The sequence below is a fragment of the Eriocheir sinensis genome, unplaced genomic scaffold (genome assembly GCF_024679095.1).
Source record: "Eriocheir sinensis breed Jianghai 21 unplaced genomic scaffold, ASM2467909v1 Scaffold438, whole genome shotgun sequence".
Classification (NCBI taxonomy): Eukaryota; Metazoa; Arthropoda; class Malacostraca; order Decapoda; family Varunidae; genus Eriocheir; species Eriocheir sinensis.
The window spans coordinates 32,063-39,090 of record NW_026111763.1 but is presented as its reverse complement, the minus strand read 5'-3'; positions in this window follow the sequence as shown (position 1 = coordinate 39,090).

Genomic DNA, 7,028 nt, shown 5'->3' with positions numbered 1-7,028 from the left:
CACACACACACATGGGCCTACCACAACAACCTTTCCCAACACTCCACACCGTCCTTCCCTCCCTTCCTCCCTCCCTTATACCTACACATCTACCTTCGGATCGAGTTACCCAACACAACCTGACGGAGAAGGAGGAAGGGAACCTAAGAGAACGAGGAGAAAGGGAGAGAAAAGGGCGGAAGGACGGGAGGGTGAGTGAGAAAGCGAGAGGGAGAGAGAGCCGTCGTATAGCCCTAAGACTGAAGGCAAAGTGAAGGGGAGGGAAGGGAAGGGGAGGGCAGGGAAGTGACTGGGGGTTAGGAGGGACAATAGTAATCTGTTAGCTCAAGAGTCTCGCATATCCCCGCGTCCTTTGGGGCTCACGAGGGACGCAGAGCCAAGATTTATTGCAGTTCGAGTTTAGTTCTGGTGCGCCACAAACAACTGATTTACGACAGGGAGGAGGAGGAGGAGGACGAGAAGGAGGAGGACGAGGAGGGGAAAGAGCATGAGGACGAGGGGGGGTAGCAGTACGAGGAAACAGGCCGGTAAAGGGGTGTAAGGAAGATAATGATGAATAGGAGAGGGAGGACGAGGGGGAGGTTGTAAAAGGACAAGAATGGATAAATGGAAGGTTGAGAGGAAAGGAGGAAAACCAGACCGGAGAGAGAGAGAGAGAGAGAGAGAGAGAGAGAGAGAGAGAGAGAGAGAGAGAGAGAGAGAGAGAGAATACATAAAGAGTGGAAGAAAACGAAATAGAAAGAAAACGAAAGAAAGAAGAAATAAAGGAAAAAAGGAAAGAAGAAAAGAAAAAGATAAAAAAAAATAATCAGGAAAGAGAACAGAAAAATAACCAGACAGAAAGAATAAAAAAACTATCATCAATATATATATATATATATATAAAAAATATAAACCCACTGTGATTACTTGGCGTTCGTTAATCAGTGACAGTTTTCTTTCACTTTAATCCAAAGGAGAGATCGCTCAATGCCCAATACGTCTTAATTAGCATGACGGAGCGGGATTTACGACGACAGCGATATATATAAAGTGCGAGTCAGGCCTCTTCTGTTAAAACTTGATCTTGACAGCGAAGAAAAATAAAAGAAAAAAGGGAAATTAAAAATACACTCAGCCTCTAACTAAAAATATACATGATAATAAGAAAAAAATATATAAACACATAACTGATAAAGGAAACTAATTATAAATGTGATAATTAAAGTGTATTATGTGTATATCTATCAATTAATACAAGAAAAACAAAGAAAAAAACAGCCTCTAAATATTAATGATCATGAATACACAAATAAACAAGAAATAATAGGAACTTACTGTAAATATGATAGGGAAAGTGTATGTGTTCGTATATCAATTTCGTTAAACATATTTCTCCAACGAATATATATTACGAGAAACATGGAAAAAGATCACTTATTTTTTTCTATTTTTTTCTCCATTTTTATTTCGTATGTTCCAATTAATACGCAAATAAAAGAAAACAAGAAGAAAATAAATATGTATTGAAAGAGATCTGGAAATAAAAGAATAAATTAGAACAGAAAAATCACCGACCAGTTTTTTGTGTTTCTCGTAATATTTGGAGGAAATATGAAAAGAAACGTGAGCGGTGAGAATTAAAGAAAAAAAAAGGTGTATGAATCCTAACTAGAGAATATACATCTCTCTCTCTCTCTCTCTCTCTCTCTCTCTCTCTCTCTCTCTCTCTCTCTCTCTCTTCTCTCTCTTTTTCTTCACCCTTTTATGTTTATTTGCATGCCAGTTTTTGTTTATTCTCTCTCTCTCTCTCTCTCTCTCTCTCTCTCTCTCTCTCTCTCTCTCTCTCTCTATCTCTCTCACTCTCTTCTTTTTCTTCACCCTTTTATGTTTATTTGCATGCCAGTTTTTGTTTATTCTCTCTCTCTCTCTCTCTCTCTCTCTCTCTCTCTCTTGTTTATCCTCTCCTCTCCCTTCCTCCGTTCCCATCATCCACCCTTCAGCTTTCCCTTCCCTTTCCTGCTCTTCAATTCCCTTCTCTTTCCTTCCCTTCCCTTTAATTCCCTTCTCTTCCCTTCCCTGCTCTACCTTTCCCTTCCACTCCCATCCCTTCCTTTCCCTACTCTATCCATCTCTTCCCTGCGCTTCCCTTCCCTTTCTTTCCCATGCGATCCCTTCCCATCCCTTCCGTTCCCTCTCTCTCTCTTCTCTCTCTCTCTCTCAGCGGTGACAGTGCTGGGAATTCTCTCTTTTGGGTTACTCTGCAAATCTCACCGTGTTTACCTTTCAATTAATGGTGGATTTTGAGGGTGTGTGTGTGTGTGAGTGTGTGTGTGTGCGTGAGAGTGAACACAGAGGAAGGGTGGAGCAGGGCACGGCGGGGGCAGGGCGGGGGGCGGGATGGGGTATGTATTTGTGAGGGTAGGTATACGAGGGGTGGTAGAGGGGTGCATGTAAGGGGAAGGAGAAGAAGGGAGGAAGGGAAGGGGAGGTAAAGGGAGGAAGGGAAGGGGGGTAAAGGGAGGGATAAAAGGGGAAGAGGCTATTGCTTATGTCCTTTACTTCTCGACTTCCTCCTGGTCATGTCACTAATTCTCTTGGTGGTTGGCGTCTCCTTTCTCTCTCTCTCTCTCTCTCTCTCTCTCTCTCTCTCTCTCTCTCTCTCTCTCTCAGACAGCACCTCTCTTGTAGAGAGAGAGAGAGAGAGAGAGAGAGAGAGAGAGAGAGAGAGAGAGAGAGAGAGAGAGAGAGAGAGAGAGAGAGAGAGAGAGAGAGAGAGAGAGAGAGAGAGAGAGAGAGAGAGAGAGAGAGAGAGAGTGACGTTCTGGCATCCGTGTTTAGGTGGCGGCGTCGGAGTGTGTTTTATATCCGGCTTAATGGACTTACTGAACCGTGTAAAGGCCGCCTCTCTCTCTCGCTCTCTCTCTCTCAAAGCTTATTATTTTCCAGATCCTTTTTTTTTTTCTTTTGTAGTTATTTTGAGCATCAGGAAGAAATAGATTTTTTTCCACTCTATTTTTTGAGATTTTTTTATATTTCTCTGTCGCTTTCTTGCTTCTTTCTCTCCCTTTCCTTCACTTTTTTTTCACTTATCCGTACCGTCTCTCTCTCTCTCTCTCTCTCTCTCTCTCTCTCTCTCTCTCTCTTTTATAATAGTATTCATGACTGCTACTTGACTTTCTTAGATTCCAATTTACTCTTATCTCGCTCTGTCTGTCTGTCTGTCTGTCTGTCTGTCTGTCTGTCTGTCTGTCTCTCTTCCTCTCTCCTCTTCGACTCAGTTTAATCAGAAAATGAAGAGATGATGACAATGATGATGATAATGGTTAGGAGGAGGGAGGAGGAGGAGGAGTAAAAGCAGTAGTAGAAGTAGTAGTAGTAGTAGTAGTAGTAGTAGTAGTAGTGGTAGTAGTAGTAGTAGTAGTAGTAGTAGGAGGAGGAGGAGGAGGAGGATTTGGCTCGTGGTAGGGTCACACAACCTTCTCCTTCAAGTTTACACTCTCGCTACAAACTTAGAGCAGGAGGCCGCCCACACGAGGTTATCTGGAAAGGTTACGAGAGCGCCTCCTCCTCCTCCTCCTCTTCTAACGATACTATCACCACCTCTTCACCCTCTCACTCCACCACCTTCAAGAAATTCCACCGTGAACGAACCACATTCTACCTCTCCTTTCTCCTCTTTTTTATTCTATTTTCTTTTGCTCTGGTCTGCTTTTCCACCTCCTCCTGCTCGTTCCCTTCCTAGTCTTCCTCCTTTTCCTTCTCTTCCACCTCCTCCTCCTCCTCCTCCAGCCTCTCCGCGATATCGCCTCTTCGCAACAGAAAAGAAAACTCAATATTCCGGGATAACGGGTTCGGCTCAAGCACGTTTTCGGCCCCTCGCGGCGTAACTCTCGGGGCCGAATGTGGGAAAAACCGCACGTGAGTTATGCTAATGTTCGAATATTCTTTCCGGGCCTCAGTTATATAAAAGACAGAACCGTGCTCCTCTCTCTCTCTCTCTCTCTCTCTCTCTCTCTCTCTCTCTCTCTCTCACCTCCAGGCACTTGAAAACTCCGATAGGTCTATAATGGGAGAGAGAGAAAGGAGGTAAGGAGGTTGGAGGAGTGGTAGGAGGAGGAGGAGGAGGATTGGAAGAGGAGGAGAGGTAAGGAAGAGAGGGAGAGAAAGGAGGATAAGGAGGAAGGTAGGATATGTGGACTGGTTAAGGGTAAGGTTTTAAGGCTGACTGGAGTGGGTAGGCTTGTTAGGACGGGCACTGAAGGAGGAGGAGGAGGAGGAGGAGGAGGAAGAGGAAGAGAAGAAAGCGGTGGCGGCAATGGTGGTGGTGTTGGAAGAAGGAGAATAAGAAAAAGAAGCACAAGAATAAGAACACAAATAGAAAGAATATGAGCAAAAACAATAAAAAGAAAAAGGAAAAAAGAAGAAACTGAAGAAAAAAATAAAAAAGAGAAACAAAAAAAATCAAAGAGTAAGAATGATGGATAAGAGATGATGGAAAGCAACTATGTGGAGGAGGAAGAAGACAAGTTATATGACGAAGCAGTAGAGAAGAAGAAAAAAAGTCGAAGGGAAGGAGGAGAAAGATGAGTAGGAGGCAGAGGAGCAGGAGATGGAAGAGGATGAGGATTAGGGGCCAGGAAAAGTAGCAATCGATAAAGCGATAGAAGGGAGAGATGCTGATAGGAGAGAGAGCGAAGAGAGAGAGAGAGAGAGAGAGAGAGAGAGAGAGAGAGAGAGAGAGAGAGAGAGAGAGAGAGAGAGAGAGAAATAAACGAAGAGAGAGAGAGAGAGAGAGAGAGAGAGAGAGAGAGAGAGAGAGAGAGAGAGAGAGAGAGAGAGAGAGAGAGAGAGAGAGAGAGAGAGAGAGAGATAGAGAGAGAGAGAGAGAGAGAGAGAGAGAGAGAGAGAGAGAGAGAGAGAGAGAGAGAGAGAGAGAGAGAGAGAGAGAGAGAGAGAGAGAGAGAGAGAGAGAGAGAGAGAGAGAGAGAGAGAGAGAGAGAGAGAGAGAGAGTAACATGGTAGAGAAAGGGCGGGATTGAGGGACTGAAAGGAAGATGACGAAGGGGACGAAGGAGGTGATGAGAGGCAGAGAAGAGGAGAAAAAAGGGATGGAGGGGAGAAGAAGGGGAGAGGAGGAGGGACAGAGAGAAAGAGAGAGTGAGTAACAGGGTGGAGGGAGAAAGAGAGTGAGGGATTCAAAGGAAGATGACGAAGGGGATGAAGTATAGGCGATGAGAGGCAGAGAAGAAGAGAGGAAGAGGAGGGAAGGAGGGGAGAAGAAGAGGGAGAGGAGGAGATTATCAAGCATTCTGGGTGATGATACAACCCAAAGTGAATCTGGGTCTTCTCCTTAAAAAGAAGATGGGGTAAAAAAAAAGGTGAGGTTCATAATGTACGAAAATATGATGCCTTGGATTTACAGCAGGGAGATAGTCTTGTGTTAGTGGGAGGCTGAGATTGGGGATGAGGAGGAGGAGGAGGAGGAGGAGGAGGAGGAGGAGGAGGAGGAGGAGAAATAAAGGATAAAAAAAATGGAAAGTTAGAAAATGTGATTACGAAATGCAGAGGATGATAAGAAGAAGAAGAAGAAAAGAAGAAAAAGAAGGAGAAGAAGAAAAAGAAGAAGTAGAAAATTAAGAACAAAGAGAAAACGAAAGCAGAAAAAAACTAAACTGCAATGCTAACAAAAAATACGGAATGGAGGGAGGTGGAAGGAAAAAAAGAAAAAAAAAGAAAGATATAAAACAACAAAGCTGCAACATTAGGAAAGTAAGATTACGAGAGGATCCAAAAACTAAAAAATAACAAAGGTACGAAAAGTGGGTAAAGAAAAAAAGAGAAGAGAGAGAGACGAGGAGGCGGAGCAAGAGACTAAATAAAGGAGGGAGGCGAGGAGGGAAGACGGAGAACACTTGGAAGGCTTAAGTGTTATTACGCATGTTTATTACAGCGATAACGAGGCGCCGGTGAAGGTGCCGTAAAGAAAACGTAATTGAGCCATGCCAGGGCGGACTAAGGCAAACCAGGCAGAGGCGACTCGCGGGGGATGGAGTGCAGGAAGAGTAGGCAGGAGGAGGAGGAGAAGGAGAAAGAAGAAGAGGAGGAGGAGGAGGAGAAGGAAGAAGAAGAAGAAGAAGAAGAAGAAGAAGAAGAAGAAGAAGAAGAAGAAGAAGAAGAAAAAGAAGAAGAAGAAGAGGAGGAGGAGGAGGAGGAGGTGGGGGTAGAAGAATGGATAAAGAAGAAGAAAATGAAGAAATAGAAAAAAGAAGGAGTAGAAGAAGAAGAAGAAGAAGAAGAAGAAGAAGAAGAAAGAAGAGGAAGAAGAAGAAGAAAGAAGAGGAAGAAGAAGAAGAAGAAGAAGAAGAAGAAGAAGAAGAAGAAACGATGAAGATAAGGAAGTACAAAAGAGAAAAAAAAGTGTAACAACTGAAGTGCAATATTCGAAGAAGAAAAAAAAGTAGAAGAAAAAAGAAGAAACGCTAAAGGAAACGCAAAAGAAAAAAGAACAAAAGGTGAAAAAAAAAAAAAACAAGCAACGTTCGAAATGAGATCACGAGAAAAAATAAACTACGAAAAACAAAGCAAAAAAAAAAAAAAAAAAAGAAAGCCGGCACACACACACAAAAAAAAGTGAGAAAGAAGAAAAATCAAAGACGTGTTGGAGGATGATCGACTGGGTTGGATGAGGAAGAAGATAAGGGAGAGAAAAGGATACAATTATAAAAAAAAAAGCATGACCATATTTGCGCTTGCCTCTCCCACCCATGCGAGGTCACGTTTAAACAAAGGAGGTCACGCTAAACTAGGTCGTGTCAGACTGATTTAAGTGGTCAACTCCCTTCTCTCTTAGTTTATATCTGCACCCTTTCCCTTCTCCCCTGACGGTTTGCTGGGGTCAGGGGAACTTTGGGTCAAGGGCTCAAGGAAGGGTAATGAAGGTAGGGGGCGGCACAAGGGAAAGGGGAAGAGGGAGGGGAAGGGAAAGATAGGGGGTAAAGGGTGACAAAGGGATGGGACAGGACATGGCAGGGAAAAAATGTGGATGA